The 13,884-nt window shown below is 34.0% G+C and overlaps 1 protein-coding gene and 1 pseudogene across 16 annotated transcripts in view; both read right to left on the bottom strand.

Moving 5' to 3' along the window:
• Window positions 1-13,884, bottom strand: part of ROBO2 (roundabout guidance receptor 2) — a 1,642,423-nt gene that overhangs the window by 679,386 nt on the left and 949,153 nt on the right. The gene's annotated exons all lie outside the window — the stretch shown is intronic.
• On the bottom strand, window positions 7,585-7,681 carry LOC138388638 (small nucleolar RNA U13; annotated as a pseudogene).

Below are 13,884 nucleotides of genomic sequence, written 5' to 3'. Positions count from 1 at the left end.
CAGACAAACAGTAGCTTCTGTCTTTTTGCTTTTTGCCGTAGTTCTATATTATAACTGTGAATATGTGTTTTAGTTTTCAAATTTTGTTGTGCAAAATCCACTTACAAAATATGGTCACTATTTTCCAGTTTGGTAATTAACTTCAATTATAAAGAAGCAGTCATTTTAAGTTGTTCTTTTCAATGTGTTTTATAGAAACATAAGATATATTTTTCTACCTTCTTTAAAGATCTAATTCAAAAGTCCATCTCCTCTGGAAAGTTTGGGATCACTAACAGGCAGATTGGAAATACCCGAATAGTAATTAGAGTAGAATGACAACCTTAATAATAAACAAAAGGATTTTTTAAAAAATATTCTTGCCAGATCTGCAGACACAGCTACTAACATGGATAGCAATGAGAGGTATGTAACAGCTCAAGATAAAAGAGGTCAGAGGATCATGGAAGGGAATTTCCCAAAGAGAAATGCCAGTCCTCTGAGGTAGCTCTTTGAATAGACAATGATGCTGATTTCCTAGAAAGAACCAACTCAAGTAATCTACTGAAGGAATGCAAAAATAAACTTGCAGACATATTTTGTTACTAACACATTAAAATATATTTCCTACCTCTCCATACACAGCTGAAGTACTTGCATGAGGTTAGGTAAACATTGAAATAGGAGCATTGTTTTAAAGTCTGTGTCTCCACAAAATACTTTCAATAGTTAGGTAAGAAAAAAATGTCACAAAACTTATACAATAAAGATATAAATCTTAGGAGTTTAAATGAACAACACTCTTGAAAAGATATCTGCACTCCCATGTTTATTGCAGCATTCTTCACAGTAGCTAAGATTTAGAATCAACCTAAGTGTCCATCAATGGATGAATGGATAAAGAATTTGTAGTACATATATACTATGGAATATTATGTAGCCATAAAAAGAATGAAATTTTGCCATTTGCAACAACTTGGATGGAAATGAAGAACATTATGTTAAGTGAAATAAGCCAAGCACAGAAAGACAAATCTCACATGTTCTCATTCATATGTGGGAGCTAAAGATTAAAAACAATTGATCTCACAGAGACAGAGTGGAATGATGGTTACCAGGGGTTGTGAAGGGTAGTGTGGAGGAGGGAATAAAATGGGGATTTTTAAAGGGTGCAAAATATGGTTAATTAGATAGAATAAACAATATTTGATAGCACAACAAAGTGCCTACAATCAGTAAGTTAGGACTTTAAAATAACTAAAAGAGTGGAATTGGAATGTTCCCAACACAAAGAAATGATAAATGCCTGAGGTGATGGATACTCCAATTACCCTGATTTGATTAATTCACATGGTATGCCTGTATCAAACATCCTATATATCCTATAAAGATATGCAAATATTACATACCCATAATAATTGAAAATAAAAAAATTAAAAATTCATTAGTGCTTCCTTTGCAAAAAGTCACAAGCAATCTCAGCAAAGAACTTTCCCTTCCAAAATTAAACAGAATTTTACTTATATAACACATTTATTTTATGAGAAATCCAGGTCTCTGGAAATAAGAAGTCAGAACAATACAGAAGAGCTGATTGTTAGATTTGCCTGTAGTACTTAGGCCATGATGTTTCCCTTGTAAAAGTGAAATGCTGTTTCACTTGTAAAAGTGAGGTGTGCTTTGCAAATGAAAACCAGGCATTCCACTGGGGTGATAAAAATGTCAAACTTAGAGCTGCTGTATTGAAAGATGAAAAGGAAAACAAATCAATGAGTTTCAACAGGAAAAAGTTTAAAGTAAAACTACTAAACAGTTTCAATCTCCCATTTCTAAATAATTATACATTTTCTATATGATAATCTAAATACTTCTTCATATGTATGTATTTCTTTCATATCACAATGACATGGTATATCTTTTGGGAATAAAACAGGTGGGAACATTTTTGTAGGAAATTGAACTCTAACATTTATTATAGATAAGTCAAGTTCTTTCTTTTTAGATGACTTTAACAATAACATTCATTTAATACTTATTTACTCATCACTTGTAGGTATGCCCTAAGAGAGACAGTCTATGTTCTTAATTGGATTAATTTCTATTCTTTAATTTTAAAACACGTATTTTTACATTTTTCTGGTTAGTCAACAGAAATTTATTAGAGAACTACCGTGTATCAGGCATTGTTGTTTAAGATTTTTAAAAAGGCCAGTGTAGGTGGAGCTTAGCGCGGTAGGGAGAAAGTGGCAGATATTGTCCTAGAGAAGAAGGCAGGGGTCAGATTATGAAGGGTCTTCGAGTCTACTTGAAGAATTTGTGTAATGGGGCACACTCTAAACATTTGATATAAACTAATGGCACAAAACTTTTAAAATGATATAAAATGTTACAATGACAGCAAACTTATATTTTAAACATCTTCCCTTTTTTGGTTGTGAAGAGAAAGTAGTAAAAAAGGATAAAAGTGAAAGCAAGAAAGCCAAGGAAAATATTCCTGTAGTAATGCTGGTTACTACAGAAAGAGAATCCTGACTTGAAATCAGGCGGTGGCAGAATCAATCAGGAAAAATGTGTTCATTTGAGACATAGTAGGGAGGGTGAATTCACGGGATTTAGTGATGGTGGTGAGGGATGTTTTAAAGATGACTCCTAGGCTTTAGACTTTGGGGAAAAGAATGGTTGAAGGTGTCATTTGCTGAGAAGACTAGAGATTAAGGATGGAAAATATTTGCAGGGAAAATCAAGGCTTCAGTTTGGATACGTTAAATTTGAGGCACTGTGAAAAATTCAAATGCCAATGCCAAGCGGACAGTTTGATACACAAATCTGAAACTCAGAAAAGATTTGGATGAAAACTGTAAATTTGGGCATCATCAGTCTAGAGATGAGGGTTTTTTTTTTTTTTTTTAAGATTTATGATTGGCACATAGTAATTGTGCATATTTATGGAGTAAACATGATATTTTGATACATGTATACATTATGTATAAAAAGCCATTGGAATGTATGGGACAACTGGGGGAGATAGTACAAAACGAAGCAAGCACTGAGTTAGTGAGATCAATTACAAGATCAATGCTTAGTTTAAAAAATATTTCTGAAGGTATTCAACCTTCTTTCAAATCTGAGGTGCTAGAACTCTGCAGATTGATACCTATAGTAGTAATCTTGGATGAATTAGAGCCAGTGTGAATGACAAGGAAAGATTATTCTACTAAAATTAATACAACAAGAAACACTTTGGTAAAACATGCAGTAATTTCAGTGAAACAAGCAGATAAATGGAGTTTTTTGTTTGTTTGTTCTATTGAAAATTATAATAGCTTCCCTGAATTGACCAAATCATTGTTGGTCTGTATTGAGAAAATGTTTGAGAATAGCAATTAGATTAAATGGTGAAAATTTATACTGTTCTAACTGGAAAATGCTTAAAAGTTTATAGTTCTAATATTTAACAGTTTTAAAATATCCTGTAGCTTCATGCCCCATCTACCACCACTCTAGCACCAAATTAGATATTGATACACAAACCAATCTAGAAATTTATACAATGTTAAAGAATAATTCTGACAACAGATTCAGTGCACTGCAGAAATAGTTGTGGTGCAACTTGTTATGCACACTGGTCGGAGAATGGGGGGATTTAACCCTCTAGTCTGTGTTCACAGGCCTTTGGATTTTGGAGGGAAATGAAATTTAACAAGAAAGAAGTCATATGGATTATCACTGGTATTAACTCTTCATTTATTAGATGTTTTTACTCATTAGAAGTTTTACCAATATTAAAAACTAGAATTTCAATGATTCATTCCGCCAGAATTGACATGTCTGCTTTCACATGTTACCATGAAGATTTATCAAGAAATATATAAATAATTTCAAGAAAAGTCAGCATATTTTTCAAACCTAATTAATGCTAAGTACGAGAAAATTTCTTGCACTTTTTCATTTTTATTATCATAAAATACTTAAAACAAAACCATGCATCTTTAACTCATTATACCAAATCAATAACAAATATAACAGATATCATTCAGTTTTCTGACTTACCAACCTCCCTTCTTTTGGTTAAACTGTTTTGTACATAGCTTCCTATTAAGAAAAAGAATGAAAGAGTGTGGGGCTGTGTTTTGTTTTGTTTTGTTGGTTGGTTGTTTTGTGCAGAAGTGACCACTGATTGAGCTACATGTATCTAACAGTTCAAAAAAAGAACCAGAGGATTAGCTGACCAGCCACCTGTGTGTGGGACATGCTCTCTCACCTATAACAGTTGGCCTTCTGCTAATGTCCAGAACTGTAAAAACTCAAAAGAGCGGATCAGCTGAGATAAGCAGAATGTAGGTTGGTGGTCCTTACAGGGCTATACTCTAAAAGAATAAGCAGCAAAATCAAGTGAAGAGGGAGTCAAGTTAACAAAGGAGCAGAGACATACAGAGATGAGGGAGAATGTGTGGCCTCATGGAAAGAAAAGTTTCCTGGATTATTGACCAGTTTCCAGGTGCACATTCTATGAGTCCTATCTGTGCTTCCCACTTACAGGTTCTGTGTATTTCCTGTATCCTCACACTGACTGGCACCCAGTACCACCCTAACTTTTTACTTGAGCTAGTTTTTGTTAATTCTTCAAACAGAACAAGAAAGGGTTCTAAGTGAATATTCCCAAATATATATGGGAAGGTAGAGGGTAGAACAACACTGCGTGTATAAAGATGGCCATGCAGCTTTATGCATAATAGTGAAGAATTAAAGCCGGTAAAAATAAATACTATTACATTCACAAAGTTTAATAATATTATAAGCTCATTGCACATACTTGTATTGAGTTTATAATAAAGGCTAAAATCTTAGGTTAAAAATGTACAATTTTATATTCATTTTGATATCAAATATATAAAGGGGATTTTCTTTCATTGCTGGGATTGTGGGTTACTTTTTACTTCACTGTTTTTTTTTTTATTTTAAAATGATCCAAAATAAGCACACACAGTTTTTCTAATCAGAATAATAAACTATGTAATAAAAATAAAATATTCTTAAGTCAAAACAAAAGCAGAATGCAAAATTATAATAGACTATGATTGTAACTGATAAAAATACATGGGGAAACAACTAGATTTTAAAAAAAGCTTTTTTTTTTTTTGTTTTCACTATTTTACAAACCTTTTATCATAATATTTAACAGGTATTACTATGTTCCACAGACCTAGTACATGTACTGTAGACAATTGAATCAGATTATTTATAATTATGTAATGGTAAAATTACCTAGCACTTACATGGACAGCTATTTATTTTTGGTGCCATTAAGTTTTATTTTGTTATAAAGACCAAATATGACAAAAGTAGCTCATCTCATGCCTACCTTTCACTTCTGGTATTTACTAAGTGCAAGCAGGAAAATGGAGAATCAATCAATGTGGGTGGGTTGAAGACAAAGAGGTGTGGGTCAGTAATGAGTACCAGTTTATAGAGTCAGCGAACACTATATAGGGCTTGCTAGTTAATCTAGATGCTAGTCTTTGTTTTAATACCCTGTGGCATACTAAGTAATTGTCTTGGAATAATGTTTCAAAAAACCAGCTCAGCATCAAATGTGTTCCTAAAAACGAATATATTTAACTAGGTGTTACAATTAAACAAAAAGAACTAAGGTTAAAGGCAGAATATAAGAAAGAAAATTGAGTTAAACACCAAATATGCAATTACTATGTAGTCTAAAAAGACTCACTGCTGATGTGAATAAAATGAATTCTTATAACCATTTTCTCAAGCAGTATTATAAGAATTCTCCCAATTTCATAACTGGCATCATTTATATTTAATAGACATGTGCATTTACAAAGAAAACCTACTATTGTCAATATGTTGGTGGTAATTGCAATGTATTGGCTCCAGCAAAGAATTAATTTATCAGTCCTTGCTTTTAATACCTCATAAATTCTTCAGATTACACATTCCCTGACTTGGAGGAGCAAAACTATCCATAGGAACATTTTCATTTTCTGTCTTGAAGTTGTTATATGTAAGATGCTTATGCTTTTAAAATTAATTTCAATTTCTAATGCAATTTATATTTAACTCTGCTTTTTCAAAGTTTGTATGCAATTAGAGGCTATATGAATATTTTATATATAATTAATACAAAAATCATAGAATAGACATAGAAAAAATTACCTTTTATGATATATATTTTCACATTATTGAAAAGCTACTGCATATCTGTGATTTGCCCAGCTTTAATTTCTGTCCCAGCAGTTATGTCTGTTTCTTTATTAAAAGCACAAAGTCACTCATGTGTTTCAAATCTATAGTTCCTATCTTTGTCCTACTTATTTCCCATATGGAAATCATGTGCCTCTTAATCCGATGTGATGAGGAAGGCACAGAATCACTTTTGTGGTATTCTTGCTAAAAGGCATTACATCAGTTTCATTATGAAAACATTTCAGACTAAGCCAAATTGAGGAATATTTAAGAAAATTATTGCCAAGAGCTATCGATGAAATATTTGTGCACTCCCTAATTCATATGTTAAAATTTAATCACCAATGTGATGGTATTTGGAAGTAGGGCCTTTGGAAGATGATTAGGTCATGAGGGTAGAGCCCTGATGCATGGGATTAGTGCCCTTATAAACAAGACCCCAGAGAGCTCCGTTATTCTTTTCCCCCAAGTGAGGACACAGTATAACGATGGCCATCTCTGATCCATGCAGTGGAATTAGTACCTTTATAAAAGAGGCCCCAGAGAGCTGCCTTACCCTTACACCATGTGAGGACATAGCTAGAAGGCATCATCTATAAATCAGAATGCAGCTGTCACCAGACATGGAATCTGCTGGCATCTTGATCTTGGACTTCTCAGCCTCTATAACTGTCAGAAATAAATGTTTCTTGTCTATAACAGAATGCCCAGTTTATGGTATTCTGTTACAGTAGCCTGAATAGACTAAGACAGCCACAGTACTCTTCAAAAGTGACAACATCATGAAAGACAAAGAAAGACTGAGGAAGTGTCCTAGATTGGAGGAGACTAAGAAGATGAGATCTAAATGTAGTTGGATACCGAATTGGATCCTGGACCAGAAACAAACATTAGTAGGAGAGTAGCAAAATTTAAAACAGCTCTGTGGGTTTGTTAAGAGCAGCATATTATTGCTAATTGTAGGTAATTAAGTAAACATTAGGGGAGAGTGGGCAAAGGGCATAAGAAAACTGTCAGTATTATTTTTTGCAAAAATTTTTGTAAGTCTGAAATTAATTCAAAATAAAGTAAAAAACAAAAAAATAGATACTATATTCAGAGCCCCAAAAGCCCAAATTTTCATTTTATGTTTGTGAAAAATAGTATTATTCAAATAATTCGTACAAATCTTGGTACTGCAGAAAATTTAACTTGTGAATTAATACTTTGTAGTACTTCAGCTGCTGCCAAATTAAAGTGAAGCTATTTTCTGCATGAATCATTTGTCAATAGGACACTGATTAAAATTTCCTTCATGCATCTATTATTTTTTATTCCAACAAACCATAAATTCCACAAATATCTATAAGGTGTGATCTCCTAAAATTTCATAAAGGGCAAGAGATAATCGTTACATTTTATTTTGTGCTGTACTGACATCACAAAAAGGTTTGAGGGAGGCACATGTCACACATGAGCATGAAAACCCAAGCATCATCCTTACGAACTTCAATAGCATCACCATCTCATTTTACATGAAACATTTTCCGACTCAATGCCTTTAAAAATCTATGAAATTTTATTTTATGACTATTTTAAAAATTGGTTTACTATGTATTTTTTTCCTCTGGTTTTGATCTAATGCTATATTCAGGTCACTTGCTAGGAATATGGAGCCACAGAACTGAGACAGTAACTGTGTCAACCATGAATGAAACTGTCATATGTTTAATAATCTTTCTCAAAACAAAGTTTCTCGAACACAGTACAGGAAAAGCTTTTAAAGAGATGAATTATAGTCCTAGATATGCTTGCCTTAAAGCAAACTATGCTACTGAATGTTAAATTCATGAAAATAGTTGTTTGACGTGGAAATACCAGTAGCATCTGAACTATTTTTATATAAATAATATTCCTGTAATGAAATAATATTTTTAAGAGAGATAGAATTGTGTCTTTGTGACAGAGACACATACAATGATAGCTGATGTCTGGAAGGTATTAGACTGTGGTTATAATAATCACTATAATTGTAACAGTTCATGGTAGCCCAACTGCACATCTATTCTTCATTTGTTCCTAAACTAATTTATTCTACATCTGAATATATAACGCTCATCAATTTAAAGTGTCATCCCTTGGCTATGTGGGTCATTAAAGGATATACATAATGTATGAGTCCAACAATCCAAACTTAGAGGAGGAAAGGGTTTTTAGCCAAGTGTGAAATCATAGCTACAAAGCTGACTGCCGAAGTTTAATTCAAAATCAGGCCAAGTTACAAATGACCATCAGTCAATTACAGTTGATTACAAATCACAATTAAAAATGACATATTTTGTTTTGAACAAAGTATTTCATGTACAATTTTGACTCCAATAGTCATGATTGGAACAACTGACATCAGCAAATTGGGTAGATAACTTTGTGAGGCTTTAAACATTTTCTATAGTGGTTTGGTTTTCCAAAAGACAACAAAGTTAACAAACATATAAATACTGACTTTACTGAAAGTTTACCAATTTATGTTTAGGTAATTCTGTTAAGCAATTATGGCACTTTAATTTGAATAGAGGTCTGTTTTCTTTGCCATTGATGTGTACTTGGGTGTATTTTTGTGCAACAGTCAGGAATAAGTGGCTCTTTCTCTGGCCAGAAGATATTTTATAGTCCAAGAGAGGAGGAATAAATAGCCATGGTACATGAAAAGTAGAGGCATTACATAATACAGTGAGGATTACAATTGCAACATAGATTTGTGATTTACATTTGTGTGTGTGTGATTCCAAGGACATAGGCTCATTTCTTTTTTGTGGTAATATGATGTTATTTCTATTTATTTCATACAATTTCTAATGGTATGGAATCAATTTTTCTTTTATCAATAAATTAGTATGCAGATGCTGAGATATTTATTAAACATATATAAGTGAGTGAATAAATGTTTTTTCCTTTCATATTCTTTTGCATGTCTTCTAGAAGAATAGTAATTCAAAGAAAGAGTGCTGCTAGACTTCATATTTTTTATATGCTATAAATTTTTTATTTGCAGTCTGTGTTTAAAGTCCTGAGAAAAGTTGAAAAAACAACTTGGTGTTGAGAGTCATTATAGCCACATAAACTACCTTGAAGTCTCTGCATGATGATTCTCAATGGAGAGCTGGGCATTTATATGCACCTTAAAATATGTGTTTTATACCCCTTTAAATGTAATACTCAGCTGACAAAAGTACTTGAAAACATTGTTGATGACACTGGCAATATAATAAGCTTAATAGTAAATGCTCTTATATGTGTATGTAAGTATGTGTTTCATACAGCATACAAAGACATAGTGGTATATTATTTTTAAAATGTAATACAAATATTTAAGTAAATCATGTAAGATAATAAATAAACAAAAAAGTTTTACGTGTTTTGTTGGGTGGGAAAGAGGCATATGTTTGACCTGCAGTAAATGAACGTTGAATGGAAATCAAATGGGACCTGACAGCTTTCACTATTTTGCTTTCTCAAGTATGCTAAACCAACAATGCGGCATAGATTTCTAAAAATAAAAATACAAACTGACTTTGGTTCTGCTTATTTGATTGTCTTAAAGGTTTTTGTTTCTTTGTTTGTTTACAAAAACCTTTAACCTAAGAAGAAATCTATGAATTTTAATTTTAAACATCATTTTCACTTTAAACTAAGCAAAGAAACATACACTGGTGGCAAAACTTGAAATTTGTGAGCTCTATAAAATAGTAACAGAAAGATTTCCTTTTCTTTGTACCTTTATAAGGTACCTTTATAAGTTACCTTTATGATGGTAAGGTCCTTACCATTGTTCTTACTCATTCATTCATGATACAGTAGGGCAAAGTCATAAAAATTCCAACACTCATAGAGCTTACATTCTAGCAGAGAAAAAAAAAAGGACTATGTGATGGTTAATTTTATACATCAATTTCACTGGGCTAAGGGATACTCAGAAGCTTGTAAACATTATTGCTGGATGTGTCTGTGAGGGTGTTTCCAGAGGGGTTGACATTTGAATTGGTAGACTGAGTAAAGCAGGTTGCCCTCACCAATATGGGTGAGTATTACCTAATCTAGTGAGGGCCTGAATAGAAAAAAAAATGTGGAGGAAAGGTGAATTTGCTTTCTGCTTGAGCTGGAATATCCATGCCATTTAACACTGGAGCTCCTGGTTCTTGGGCCTTCTGGTTTGGACGAGAACTATGCTCATAGTTTTGCTGGTTCTCCAGCTTGCAGATGACAGATCATGGGACTTCTCAGCCCTCCCAATCGCGTAAGCTGAGCCCTCATAGTAAGTCTCTTTGTATACATCTCTGTACATTCTATTGGTTCTGTCTCTCTGGAGAACCCTGTCTAATATATACTAAAAGCTTGATAATTAAGCAAACCAAATAGGTTAGAAAGTGAAAAAAATATAATTAAGCAGGAAAGGTGGATAGGAAATGTTTGGGAGACAGTGGTTTTTATATAGGGTAGCCAGGTGAGACTTCACAGGTGCCATTTGAGAAAGGATCTCAGGGAGATGAGAGAGAGGGCTGCGCACAAATAGTGGTGAAGAGTATTCTACACAGAAATACTCACTAAGATAAAAGCAAGTTGGCATGTTTAAAGAACAATAAATAGGCCAGTTCAGAGGGAGTGAGAAGAAGAAGAATAGGGATAAGGCCAAAAAGGTAAGGAGGATGGAAGGAAGACCACTATAAGGGCTGTAGTTTTTATTCTGTGATCCACAGACATTGGTGTATTTTGAGCAGTGCTCATAGTCTGACTTACAGTCTTAAGGGGTCATCTTGATTGCTGTTTTGAAGTAGAGGGGGCCGATAGTGGAAGCAAAGAGAACGGCTGGAAAGCTGCTACAGTGACCAGGAGAGACCAGGCTATAGCATTGAATGCAGTGAGAAGAGTTACACATTCTGGGTATACTATGAAGATAATGTCAAAAGGATTTGCTGACAGAACAGGCATTGGGCATAGGAGAAAGCAAAATGAAGAATATCTCCAAGGTTTCTGGCCTAAGAAACTGGAAGAATGGAGTTCTTCCTTACTGAGAGAGGGACAAGGCAGAAAGCTCAGTTTGGCATATATTTTATTTGAGATGCTTGGGGAACACCTATGTGAGGTAGTGAGCAGGAGAAATGAGGAAGAAGCCTGGCCAAGAGATACATGACTCCTCAGAATACAGAATATACTTAAAGCCATTAGATTAATTGAGTTAACCAAGGAGGTGAGAGAAGATGAAAAGACAGGAGGTCCCAGGACTGCCCTGGGGCATTCTAGGAGTTGAGAAGAGACTAGCAAAAAAAGACAGAGAAGTGGTTAGGGTTAGCTCCATTCAGACTATTGACAGTTTCAAACTAATCAAACTATTTGCATTAAGAAGTAAAGGATTTAGCCCCACCTCTTCAAGAACCCGTCCAAATTCTCTCTCTCCCTACTTAGTACCTTGTGTTGTCAATCAGTCATTAAATCTGATCATCATGTCACATGGACAATCACATCAGCAAGATGAGTTACTCGTGGATATGAGATAGAGAAACCGAGCTTTATAAAATTAATTGTGGGGCTCCTCGAGACAATACACTTCCACAAATACTTAAAATGCATTATCCTAATGATTTTCCTGCACATTAACCAGTGCAAAGTTGAAGATCTTTAGAAGGACATGAGATTTGCAGTTAACTCAGGTATTGTAGGTTCTTTCCAGTGAAAGATCCCAGGAGAGATGTTTCCATTGTTACTTCCTAGGATAAGTTTTCTCTGATTCTTCACACACCATTAAAGTGCCATCATCCTTTCATGTTAAATTATTTGCTTACGTGTACCCATGCTTAACAAAGGCTAAAATTTTAGTACAACAACAGGACATTCAAAACAGGAGCCCAAGAAATGCAGCTACTTTGACTCTGAATTCCGTATCATTTAGACATAGTCAGATTTCTATGAGCCAACAACTTTCACACTCTAAAGAGGGAAAAGCAGTTTGAATCAAATTAGAGAACCTAAAATTCTCAGATATGAGTTAAAATCACCATATTTAATTGAGATAGAAATCAGAAGATGGATTCTGTCTCACAACAAATTGGCAGCATGAAAGTTTTTAAGATAATCACTGCAGAAGAGGAATGCACGGCCATTTAAGACTGACCTGTCCCTGTCATCATTCCACTCACTCCATCTCAGAAGCACAGTTTGAGCTTTCCTTTGTTCCGAGGATTATAGGCTCTTTCAGAACTGGCTTTTTCCATATGAGTCTATGAAACATAATACACACTCATTTGATATTTTCTGAATAAATGAATGAATCTACTATGATCTGTTACTTGTGTCAGGCACGAGATCTTTGTAATTTTGGTTAGTTCTCTTTCCAATTTTGGTTAGTTCTCTTTCCTAGGTGACTCGGTTCTTTGAAGTGGACTTTGCTCTGGTGGTATGATTAAAATGATATTGAAGACAGATAATATCTTGATATGTTAGTGAAACTTTAAAAAATATTTGTAATTGACTTAAATTCAAATGCAAAATTTGTAAAAGCATTTTTCCAAGATTTAACCTCCACAATAGGCTGTTATTAGAAAAATATATGGAGCAACTGAAAGACAAATCAGATGTAAGTCTTAATTGCCCTTCATTTATTTGTTAATCTATCCAAGAAGTATTTATTGCAGTTTAGAAGAGGAGAAGGAAACCAGAATTTTTTAGGTAAGTCACTATATTTTGCATTTTATGTATATCAACTCCCCTCATAATTTTAATCATTCTTAGGTATGAGTTATCATTTACATTTTGTAGATAAATGAAAGCTCTGAGAGTTTAAGTGGCAGAAGGGATAAACTATGAGGTAGAAGAGCTGGGTTTCCAATTTATGGCATTTTTAATCCAAAATCCATAAACACTACTCTGCTGATGCTTGCCTCTGATTCACTGAGTTTGTGCAAAGCAATGTGGTATGTATGCACTGGGTGTATACTAAAATAAATCAAGTATGGATTCTGGCTTAGGTAGCTTTTAGTTTCTAAGAGTAATAATATAGATACAGGTCTTAGTCTGTTCAGGCTATGACAAAATGCCATAACCTGAGTAGCTTATAGACAACAAACATTTATTTCTCACATTTGGAGTCTGGGAAGGAAGTTCCAAGATCAAGGCACTGGCAGATTTGGTGTCTGGTGAGGGCCCATTTCCTAGTTCATAAATGGTGACCTCTTGCTTTGTCCTCACGTGGTGAAAGGGGGAGGGCAGCTCTTTTGGGCCTTTTTTATAGGGGCACTAATTTCACTTAAGAGAATGCCACCCCTATGACCGATTATCTCCCATAGGCTCTACCTCCTAATATCGTCAGCTTGGGGCTTAGTATATCACAATATAAATTTTGGGGAGACAAAAACATTCAAATTCTAGCAGTATATAAACAATTATATAGTTACACAAGGTTAGATAGTTATGGGACAAGAATAGATGTAAGTCTCCTGTAGTTTATATGATGAAAACTTATTTCGATAAAATTATTATAACTGGGATGGTATGCATGTCTTTGCTCAAATGTTTTATCCATTGAGAGGTGGAAAAAGGCGATTAAACCTAAAAGATGACAAAATGGATTTCCATATCAAGTACAATGATGATGTACAATATCCTGTTGATTCCAATTTACCTCATTTTTGGTTTCTTACCAATGGTTTAAGAAGAAATGGATCACATCTA

This window comes from Eulemur rufifrons, chromosome 7 (assembly GCF_041146395.1).
Source record: "Eulemur rufifrons isolate Redbay chromosome 7, OSU_ERuf_1, whole genome shotgun sequence".
NCBI lineage: Eukaryota > Metazoa > Chordata > Mammalia > Primates > Lemuridae > Eulemur > Eulemur rufifrons.
Note: the sequence above shows the minus strand (reverse complement) of the source record. Positions and strands in the feature narration are given on the sequence as shown.